At 37.6% G+C, this 12,269-nt stretch overlaps 1 protein-coding gene and 1 long non-coding RNA gene across 7 annotated transcripts in view; one reads left to right on the plus strand and one right to left on the minus strand.

Annotated features, from left to right (window-relative positions):
* UBE2E2 (ubiquitin conjugating enzyme E2 E2) overlaps positions 1 to 12,269 on the plus strand; it is a 471,670-nt gene that overhangs the window by 71,453 nt on the left and 387,948 nt on the right. The gene's annotated exons all lie outside the window — the stretch shown is intronic.
* Positions 1 to 12,269, minus strand: part of LOC140614114 (uncharacterized) — a 79,123-nt gene that overhangs the window by 48,290 nt on the left and 18,564 nt on the right. For all 3 annotated transcript variants that reach the window (XR_012015011.1, XR_012015009.1, XR_012015010.1), the window contains exon 2: positions 4,903 to 5,018. This is a non-coding gene — a long non-coding RNA (uncharacterized lncRNA). The remainder of the gene's footprint in view (positions 1 to 4,902; positions 5,019 to 12,269) is intronic.

Consider the following 12,269-nt stretch of genomic DNA (forward strand, 5'->3'; position numbering starts at 1 on the left):
GTAGATCTACATCATAAAGTCATTGTGCTAACGACAATTTACTCTGGCTAACTTTGTCAGATCTAGTGGGACCAACATCATTTTTACCTCTTCAGTGACTGATGAGTCTATCTAGGAATAAAAGTGACACCAGCTCTGTTGCTTTCTTGTTGTTTGCTTATACTTACATTTAGTTTAGTCTTCAGTCTCTTTGTAGGAATCTGCTTAACCCTCTTGTTCATTTTGCAAGGGTTAGTTTGAGTAGATAGAAATATTTATAAACACAATTAATATGGCACAAGTAGCCCAGAACACATCAATCACAGCACTTAGTAACATTCAAGTAAGTGAAGATGCCAAGGTCAACCCCACCCACTGCACACCACACACCACACATAGTGGAGCGCCCATCTTTGCCTTAAGATGCCTCAAAGACCATAATATGCACCATCTCACAATCATAAAAGGTACCAATGTCCACATGCATATTCAATATTACTAAGGCTTAATGTTAGATAAGGGGAAAAAAACCCAGGAACTCTGACATTTTTTGCCCACCTCCCAGGGAATCATCTCTTACACTACCCTGGGAATGTACTCACACCTGGAAACCACTTTTGGGGTCCACTGTCTGCTGGGAAGACCCGCCCCTACATCAGTCTTGTTAGGGTCTGGAGGCCCACTGGTACTGAGACTGCCTTCTCTTCACTGTGCCCCTTCAAGGTCCTGCCACCAATCTTTAGGTCTTCAGAAACCCTTGGATGTCCTCAAGGAGGCAACATTGCATGACAGTGCCCTTTTTTTAGTCTCAGAACAAAAAATTCTGATGACTTTCCCAGGCAGTAGCAGTGAAGAGTAAGGGAGGGATACAAAGGATCTCTCGATGAAGTCAGGACCAGAGAGAAAGGCCAGCCCTGAGCGGGCCTATGTGACATGCAAAGGAATCCTTCTGGAAGGACTGGTCTTAGTGAGGGCCCAGGGCACTAAACCGAGTCAAGACTCCAGTTCTGGGAAAGGATTGTTATTTATCATGCAAGCAACAAGGCAGCACATGGGTGGCTTAGTCGGTTAAGTATCTGACTCTTGATTTTGGCACAGGTCATGATCTCAGGGTTGTGAGATGAAACCCCATGCAGGACTCTGTGCTGAGTATGGAGCCTGCTAAAGATTCTCTCTCTCTCTCTCTCTCTCTCTCCCTCTCTCTCTCTCTGTCCCTCGGGGCACCTGGGTGGCTCAGTGGTTGAGCATCTGCCTTAGACTTAGGTTGTGATCCAGGGTTCCTGGGATGGAGTCCCCCATCGGGGTCTGGGCGGGGAGCCTGCTCCTCCCTCTACCTATGTCTCTGCTTTTCTCTGTGTGTCTCTCACGAATAAATAAATAAAATCTTAAAAAAAAAAAAAAAAAAAACAGCAACAAGGATTAAGGTTAGGTTGTAAATTATAGGATGTTGTGCAGTGGCAACAGGGGTTTATCCTGAACCTGGCTCAAACTCTGTCCCCTTCGAAGTTTCTGAACTCTTTCCTACCTGAGTCTCCTTCAGGCCCTAGGCTTCTAGCTTTCCTATTGACACTCCCTTTCGATTCTGGCACTTTGCTAATTCCCCAATGTTGTCTCACATCATTCTGATAACTCATAAAAAACCCCAACATCTTTCTGACCTTTACTAAATTACTTTTATGCTGGGACTTATACACATTTATACACATTTTATACACATTTTATACAGCCAACTGACCTTCAAAGTCTCCCAATTTCCTTCTTCCCCATCCTTGTGGTTGTTTTTGTAGTGCTCACAGGGAAAGTATCTGGGTCCAGATATAGGCCCATATGTCTTTTTCTATGAGTACACAGTATTTTAGATCATAGTACACATACTTCATGATCTTTTGTTTGCTTGTTTATTATAATTCTCTCATACCTTTTTGTGCACATGTATCAAAAAAGAATCATAGGGGGCACCTGACTGGCTCAGTTGGTAGAACATATGACTCTTGATCTCAGGTTGAGTTGGACCTCTACTTTGGGGGTACTTTACTTAAATAAATTTAATTTAATTATAAAAAAGAATTATAGAATAAAAAATAATCAGTGAAAGAATGAGAAGTCTTTAAAAAGCAATAAATAACACCTTTAGAGACAGTATATTTTTTAAGGTTTTATTTATTTACTCATGAAAGACACACAGAGAGAGGCAGAGACATAGGCAAAGGGGAAGCCTGATGCGGAACTCGATCCCAGGACCCCGGAATCACAACGTGAGGCAAAAGCAGATGTTCAACCACTAAGCCACCCAGGTGCCCTGAGATAGTATAAATTATTGACCCATTTTTACAAAGTAGAAAGGAGTAAGAAGGGAAGAGACAATGAGTAATTTTGACAAATTTCATCACATTATCATATGCAAAATGTTGTATGAATTTTAATCTATTTCTCTCTTAACCCAATTTAGGTAGCAAATGCTATTTCCATTTTGGTGCTAACAGTGAAATGGATATGAAATGACATTCTATGGGGAAATATATATTCCCATAGAATATATATATTCTCTGTTTAGCTATACATTTACTATATATATGTAAAATATATATAGAGAGAATATATATAGAATATGTATATATACATACTCTGTATTTAGCTTTAGAAAAATCTACCAAATCTTCACCATCGTTCTTACAATCCTATCTCATTCTCGCTAACATCTCTCCTTCCACACACATACTGAAATAATCGTCACCAACTGTATTCAAGTAAGAAGTTTCATGTAACACTTAGTCTACTCAGGGTGGTAGAATTTCCTAATTAGACACTTAATAATATTTGTCTTACTGATGTTGGCAAAAATTTTCTCTATATGCATCTTGTGAGCTGCTACTTGTCGTCCTTTACATAACAATTAAACCAAGGATTATTTTTAAATTTGAAAGTCTTATTTTTTAAATATGAACTAAAAGATTGAATTAACAAATTCAAAATTGCCATATCTATCTATGTACACATCATAAGTGCTATTAATTTCTACAATTTCTTTCCAGAATAGTATTTCAAGCAATAATCTTTAGTCAATTCTTCCACATTCATCAATTTCTTTGTTAAAAAAAAAAAAAAGGTAAAGCATGAGAGGTTAAAAACATTATTTCTGGATTAATTTAACCAAAGAAAATGCATGAAGAACAGAAATTCTTTTAGGGACAGGAAATGCTGTTACCTGAGCTTCCAGGATCTTTTCTCCTTCATATGATTTTTCATTAGTCAAGTAAAATGACTACAAAATTCACTGAGCTTTCAAACTCCTTTTACCTTTGAAAAGGAGCCATGTAGTGATACTGTCAGCACCCCACGGGGTCAGGCTGAAGCCAGTCTCCAGCTGATACCACATCCGTGCTTAGCTCCCTTCCTTACTCTCTCCTGCTTCCGTGCTCCTGTTCTCCTGGGAACACTTCCCCAATAAATCATTCAAGCAAGAATCCCCATCCCAGGCTCTGATTCTAACCAACCTGACTTAAGGCAAGTCCTAAGCAATAAATTTCTCAAAAAGAGCCAGTACTGTCTGGGTCACCTGCATTAAACGTCAGAAACAAATGCTATCCCAAATGCTCAGTATTTTTTTTTTGCATATTCATACTGTAATTCAATATGAATATTCAACCTTGTCAAATTATTTTCTTATTGAGGTATAACTGGCATATAACATTATAATAGTTTCAGGTATACAAATAATGATTCAATATTCATATTTATGGGAAATCATCACAATAAGTCTAGTTAACATCCATCACCATAGCTGTAAGATGTTACTTGCAATGAGAATTTTTATATCTACCCTCTTAGCAACTTTCAAATATGGAATACAGAATTATTAACTATAGTCACCATGTTGTACATTATATCCTCATGATCCAGTCAGTATTGTGTATAAATATACACATTTATTTAATAGCTATATCATTTAATACCTATAATATTATTCAATATCTAAGATATCGAAGAATCTTAGTGCAATGATGACCTTCTCAAGAAACTCTTACTCTTTTTTTTTTAAGCAGCAAACATGTTTATTCATATATTTAGAAGTGGGCAAGGTAGAAAGGATGCACCAATTAAAAATATTCTGCTCTGAGTGGCAATTAGACTAAATATAAAAGCAAGAATTCAGTTGCTAACAGAGAATAAAAAATACATCTCTGCAAAATGTTTAGATAATAGTAGTTTCCAAGACTGTCAGTGGCTTCTAGCTGTATCCTAGCTGTACAGAACCTTTGAAAGTAGTTATGATATCTGGCCAAGCCAGAGAAAACAGGATGATAATTAACCACGTCAAACCTGAACTGAATTCTCAATGTTGTTTGAATGGCTCAGCCCTTCTCTAAGCTATCAAAGTCCTGTTACGAAAGGAAAGGAATATGTGTAGCCAACTCTCAATTTTCAGCCTTAACGGAAATATTCACTCCACAAATATTTACTGAGTTCTTGCTATGTGCATTACACTTTGTCAGATACTGTTTAGAACCAAAGGAAGTAAATAGGCTGGGAAGATGCCAGAGTTACACATAAAACCAGGAAACTGCATTTAGTTTTGGAATGTCATGCTATAGGTGACTGCAAACCATGTGTATCTGAAAGTACATCTACCATCTCTGTGTTCCTCACTCCTCCCTTCTCAGTTCTGTTTGCTTTTTTTTTTTTTTTTTATTCATTCATGAGAGACAGAGAGAGAGAGAGGCAGAGACACAGGCAGAGGGAGAAGCAGGCTCCATGCAGGGAGCCCGATGTGGGACTCGATCCCAGGACTCCAGGATCACACTCTGAGCTCAAGGCAGACACTCAACCGCTTAGCCACCCAGGCATCCCCTCAGTTCTGTTTTCTTTTTTCTTTTTTTTTTTCAGTTCTGTTTTCTATCACACATTACTTTGTATTCGTTTTACCTTCTCTCTGCCAAATTATAGAGGGATACTGCTTCTAAAAGAAGTGTATGGCTGCCTCAACTCCTGCATCTCTTTTCATTCTATGCTTCTTCTCCATGACACATCCAGCTCCCTTCCTAGAGACAAGAGAATAAATGGAAAGTAAGCTATTTAGTCTAAAAAGACAGCATGCAACAGCTTAGATTCAGTGTAAATCACCCATCTGCAAGAAAGCCAAATGCTTCTTTTAACGTTCCTGAACTTGGCAACCACCAAAGATGGCTTTAGTTCATTGGCAAAATGAATGAGCCTAAGTAATGAGAACTTCTATTTACCTAGTGTTATAGAGTTTACAAAATTCTTTCAGATACATTACTCCATTTAATCTTCACAACAACCTTGTGAAGTTAGCCTGCTACATCAGAGGCAACTGCAATTCATAAAGGTTAAGGGGCTTTTTCTAAGTCACCTTGTCATAAGAAAAAAGCCAGGACTTGAACCAAGTCTTTCAGCTTCAAGCTTTTCTGCTACTCCAGCATTACTTCCTTTAGCCTTGTGAGAGCCCAAGTTTCCTTAGAGTTTTTCCCAACCATTCCTTTCCCACTTCTCAACTTTGACCACTACTAAATCAGCAATATATTAGTCCTTCAGAGAAGCTAGTATTGGAATATTATAATACTCCACCCTCTGCACCACCCAATTCTTTAGAAGATTAGACAGATAATATATGGGCCATCACTATAGGGGCAGGTATTACATAACTATCTTCCTTTCTCTCTCCACTTGGCAGGTAATGGTGCTACAGGACACAATATTTTACTGACCGATATGGTTTATAGGAACTACCAGAATTGAGATAGAGAAAACTGATACAAAGCATATCTTGCTAGGATTCATATACCATTTTGTTTTGTTTTAAACACTCTAGTACACCGTGAGAGGGCAGGAAGAACTCACATGATGAAACATGTCTGGGTCTCTGGGTGGGTACTCCCTTTTGGTATCTGTTCTGTGACCTAACTTTTTCACATATGAATAATAAAGAGAAAGGAGGTTAATGTTCTCAACTTGGTACAGTCATTGGAATCACCTAGGCTTATATATATTTTTTAGAACAATAGCTTAAACCATTCATCATTCATAGTATTGCACATTATTACATCAATATTATTATGTATTACTCTTTGATGACCAATGCCTAGACCTACTCCTATTGATAACCATTGCCTACAACTGGTGACTCATCAGGAGTTACAAAATGATATTTGAATTCTAATATTCCTTCTAACATTATTTAAAAAGCTGAAAAAAATTAGAAACATACACATGAGAAATGGTATGTATAACAATAACCAAACAAAAAATTAGTAGTTAATTCTTTTCTCAGTTTGTAACTTCTTCTAAGTTAGGAGTTGGCAAACATGTTCTGTAAAGGGCCAGATGGCAAATATTTTAGGCTTTATGGACCACATAGTCTCTGCAGCAACTGCTCAACTCTGTCATTGTAGACAACAGGCAGGCAAATAAATAGGTACAGTTTATTGTATTCTAATAAAATTGTATTAACAAAAACAGGCAGCAGACTGGATTCAGCCTGAGAGTTGTAGTTTTCTGTAAGCCACAGCCTTTGCATTTTGGGACACAGTTTTATTATCAACTTTTTCTGATTGGCAATTTCAATCATATACATAACTTGCAAAAATGGTATGATGACTGCTTACTGTCCATCACCTAGCTTCAACTGTTGTCAACTTAGGACTATTCTTGTTTCATATAATCCTTTACCTACCTCCCTTCTCTGACATAATTTAAAGTAAATCTTCTTATTTTATTCATAAATATTTATTTCATCCATAAACATTACAGTAACTCTAAAAGTACCTACAATGTAATTATCACACCTAACAAAATTAACAATATATAATTTTAAGTGTAGGATCAAGTCAAGAGCTTTATCAAGATCCATTTTCCAGGGATTTCCCCCTCATCTTTTTCCCCCTTTCAATGTATTTGAGGATGAAACAGGATTATTTGACCTATAGATGTTGTCATAGTCTGGATTTTGATTACTGAATACTGGTAGGGTTGTTTAGCATGTTCCTCTGTCCTCTATATCTCTTATAAATTGAAAGTGAGATATAGAGACTTGATGAGATTCTATTTTAAGTTTTTGGTGAGAACACTTTATACGTGGTATTGTGTACCTTCATCAGGATGACCATTTTGTGTTATTTACAGCTATTGATGATCATTGCCTTGATCCATTGATTCATTAGGATTTAAGAATGATGATATTTTACCTCTTTTTTTACATACTAGCTGCAATCTTCTGTAATGAGAAATTTTCCCTAAATAGCTATTCAAGTTTCCTGTTAGCATTGGTAAGTGAAAAGAAGGATGAGTGCATGCTTTCCCCTTAATTTGGCAGATTTTAAATTAATTAGTTATTTCTCTAACATCTTCCAAATGTGACCAATGAATTTCTGTTTAGTGGACATCTTCTTAAAGTACAGATGTCCAGATCCTACCCACAGATCTATGGAATCAGAGTCCCCAGGGGTAGGACCTGGCTTCCACATATTTAAAAGTCTTCCTTGTCTACAACCCAGCCATTGAAAACGTCTGGACCAGATGATACCTAAAGTCCATCCCATCACGACCATTCTACGGGAGTATAATATGCAATTAATTATAGATTGCTTATATCTCTACTGCTTGTTCTCCTGTAATATGGCTGGTGAAATTATGCCAACTAGGTATTCAGTGAACATCCAGAAATTCTCAATAGCTTGGCAGCTAGTTCCTTCAGAGAGCTGCACAGTTGGGCAGGGAAACTTTTATTTTCCACCCAAAGGGTAGAGGTTGGCTCCTTCACAATTACAAAGTGTTCAGGGTGTCCCTGATGTTCTTCAGTGTTTCAATTCCATACTCCCAGAAATGATGGGCATGTGAATTAATGTATTCAATTCACCTGCAGAGCTGACTCTTCTTGCAGCGAGGTATCCATGAAGGCAACACACAAGGGCAAGATTCAGGAGCCAGGCCAACAAACCATAAGACACTGGTTACCTGCCTATTGAAACCCAAGAAAGACATTGTGTTGGCCTCTGAGGAAAAATCCTGCCTCTCTCACTATGGGACTCATGGCAAGTTACCTATTCTCTTGTGCCTTGGATTCATTGCCTTTAAAATGAGGAGAACACTATTTCCTTGAGTTACTCTGAGGAACAAATGAGTTTAATATGTATAAAATGCTTAAAACAGTGTTTTGTACTTAGATTGCTAACCATTATTATTAATTAGAGCCAGGAATGTCTCCTGTGTGGTGACTTAAAATCAGTAGCAGGATGGATAAATACAAACTTACTACAAATTGCAGCTTTCAAGAAAACTTGACAAATGTTTTAAAGATTATGAGATCAAGAATAAGAGTAGAACATAATTCCCTCTTTCACATTATAAGAATGGTCATATGAATACTGCCAGCTGGAGGAGAGAGGGTCGCAGTATCCACAAATCTTAGTGAAAATTAGTTTGAACCACCATCACTCCCCTAATTCCACAGTTTATGGGAGTTTAAGCTCCAATCCTACCCTAAGAACACCTTTTACAACTTATGTGACCACCTGAGACTTCAGCCTCTTGCTTTTGAAGCTCATCCCATATACCATGTCATATTGACCTAGGCAAGAAATATAACCCTTTCTTCAATTTATATTTACTCCTATAGGCCATTCATGAAATTAATGGGCTTTGCTGGTAATTTGGGGGGAAGATGAAAGAGAGATTTACTTTACATCAGTGAAAACCACCTCCCTGGTCAATAGATACAGTCATCCTGAACTGTCCTATGACTCAGTCCTGTCCAATAGAACTTTCTATGATAATGGAAATGCCCTACTTCTGCACCATATCTACAGTCATTATTAGGCACATGTGGCTTTTGAACTCTTGAAATGTGGCCAGTATAACTGAGAAATTGAATTTTAGACTTATTTAATTTTAATGTCTTTAAATTTAAATAAGCATATGTGGCTAGTGGTTACCATGTTTATAACATAACCCAAGTCCCCTCCCCACAGCCTCATGAGCTTTTCACCCCATAGAATCTCAGACTCTCTCCATTTTTCTCACTCATCTCATCATCTTTTCAGACCATCCCTTAATTCATGCCAAGCAATTCGTCCTTCTGCCATGATGCTGCAGCATCTGCTGTATCCACTGACAGACACATCTTTGGATCTATACTTATTATGTGACTCTTGGCAAGTAACTTAATCTCTTTTAACCTCAGATTCATTGCCTCTAAAATGGGAATAATAATAATTACTATCTCATTGAGTTAAACTGGGAATTAAATAAGCTAATACATATAAAGTGGAATATATATCCTAAATGGGCTTAGCACCAGTCATCCTAAGGAAAGTCATTTTTATACCTAAAAGGAATCCTAATGATAAATGTTAAGAACTAAAATTTTCACCTTATTACATAATTGTAGGTTGCACCATCCAATGTACTAGCCACTGGCCACATACAGCGATTTAAATTTAACTTTTAATTAAAGAAAATTACCATTCAGCTCTGCAGTTGCACTTACATTTCAAGTATTAGATAACCCCACATGGCTACTGACTATCATATTGGGCATGGAAGATATAGGAAAATTCTACTGGACAGCAGCAGCAGAACATCATGATTATCTCCTTGTTCATAAACTCAAGAGAGAAATATCCATGACAGGTCAGAAAAAAACAGTGAAATTGAGGATACCAATCAACCGCAGACATATCCTGTTTATCAGGCTCACTCTGTCATTCTTGCCAGCCAACCTGTATTCCCACATTTCATTTTTCCCTTTTACTCCTTGCTTTCCCATCTCAACAGTGCTAATGAAATGTATTTAATAAATATCAATAAACTATTATAGACTTAATTTCCAATGTTATCAAGAATATTTTCTTCAGAATTTATTTTTCTTCTAAAGCTTCACAGCAGATGAGATTATGTCTCTCTTTTTATTAATACTAGGCCATATCTGGCAAAACACCAGGCATAATCCTATTCATTTTCTGCAGCCATAGCACAGCTAGGCACAATAAATAATTTAATGAACACTTTTTATAGTCCTATTTGCTCAAGGTTGACAGACCCCAACATAAGATGGTGAAGGAAAGGGAGGATCCAGTATGTGTGAGTGTGTACATATGTGTGTGTGCGCACAGTGTTCAGATCCATATATATCTTTTGTTATTAATAGTAGTTGACAGAAACTTGTCTGGGCAGTTAATCAAAGTTCTCCCATTAAGCTGCTATTCTTTTGGGCATATGCTCCAAAAGGAAATGTTATCATTAGCACATGATGGAAACTTCCTTCCAACATATAGAAACATCCTTAGAGCACACAGTATTGCCCTGGATGTTTTTCTGAGTACTGAGTGCCAGAAAACTCCCTTTTTAATCTTAGAGTACAAATAAGTGTACTTGGTAGAGAGAAGTTTAACATGGCCCATCATCCTGAAGCATATGTAGTTAGGAGTTATTCTCATTAGAAGAAAACAAAAACTAGTAAATAAAATATTTTAATATACTATTAAAATAAGTAATGAAAATAAAAACCTCCAAAAAGAAAATTTAGCCACACATTTTAGATGTTTTATGTGCAAATAGAAAGGTATCCAGATTCAAACCCAGGTGGTTTGAGTCAGATTCTGTTAATCCTTACAAACTATGCAGCCTCCAGCAAGCTACTTCTCTAAGCCTTTGTTTTCAGACCTCTCAACTGTCAGTTTGGTCACCCACCCCTCTCTCTCAAGGTTGAAGAATATAGCTTGGGTCAGTTTCCTCAGGAGACAAACTCTGAGAAAGAGATTTATTGGCAAGAGTTTTATGGAAGAATGTCCTTCAGAATACCTTGGGGAATAAAAAAGCAGGGCTGGGCAGAAGGAATTGGGTTACAAGGAATAACAACAGTTTTCAGTTGATGCCATGGAAGTTCTAGAGTTGGGATAGCACTTTAAAGTTGTCCCAAATGGAGACAAGCAGACCTGGCCTTGAACTCCACATTGAACAGCCATGCCATGGGGGCTGCCCTTTGGCTAATGACAATTCACAGAGAAGAATGTGAGCTGCCAATGTTCCCAGAAGCTGGGGAAATGAATGCCTAGGTCCCGAAGGAGAGATCTGGCCAGAATCAACTATAAAGAAGGAAGCCCATCTCATTTCCTGCTGCAGGGGTAGTATCCATTTCATTCAGGTGTGTGGGCCGACCTCTGTGACCCCGGCAAGGCACTTGCAAGCATCCACAATGAACCACCTCTCTTAGGAAGAGTTCCCTAGAAACCGACCTTGAGATTAGGATTCATGTTAAAGTGATTGATTAGGAAACATTCCCAGAACAAATCAATGGTGAAAACTAGGGAAGAAAGGAGGCCAGTAAGGTTATCAAGCAAAATCCTACAGCTGGTCACTGGATTGATGCTACAGGGAAGCTCTGGCAACAGTATAGGTACTTCCTCAGTTATTCCCATTAGGCGGCCAGGGAGGAGTATATTATACCCCTGCATCTATTAACCATTGGCTAAGGACTGTATTTGGGAGAACTTAAATTCCTAGGTACTGCCAACCCTCCATGTGTAGGGAAATTAGAATCTAGACACTTGGGGCAACCCTTCAACAAAGACACAGAAGCTGGGAATGAAAGCATGCAGGTAACCTTGTGTACATGAACATGGCAAAGGGATTGGAGAGGCTATGGATGGAAAAGTCTCAGCCCAAAACCTGGGCTCATCAGTCTTTCTTAACTCCACGTGTGGTATTACATGGGCAGCAGCTAAGCCCAATTGTTCCACTTTGCTCCAAAGTAGAAGAGAAGATGATCAAATTTGTTAATCACTCCTTTTTTTTTAGCATAACACATTCTCTTATAAGCAAATGCTTACAAAGGAACACATACACTTATATTTCACCCAGGGACAAGCAATAATTGTTAGATCAGGGCAATCCTAATGGAAATTAACAAAATACAGCATCATTGTTATGACCAGAACTAATCTCGGATTCATCCAACAGCTTATTACAATACATCATCTTAACGTCCAAGTAGGTTTTTGAATTAGAGCACTTTTAAATCCGTATACTATTAGAGAATTTATCCTAAATCACATATAACTAGAAGGAAAGTTTCCTTCTAGTTCAGCCTGTGAACTAAATAATTTTCTGACTTGTTTTAAAAGTAATTTTAAGAGCTTTTTGCAATGATATCTTATACAAGTATTTATGAGATCACATTCCCTATAATAATAATTATAGCTGTATTACATTTCTTTGCCTCCTTTTAAAACTTGAAACCTATTTCACCAGGGACTTCTATCAACATCTAAGGCTTA

The sequence above is a fragment of the Canis lupus genome, chromosome 22 (assembly GCF_048164855.1).
Source record: "Canis lupus baileyi chromosome 22, mCanLup2.hap1, whole genome shotgun sequence".
Taxonomy (NCBI): Eukaryota; Metazoa; Chordata; class Mammalia; order Carnivora; family Canidae; genus Canis; species Canis lupus.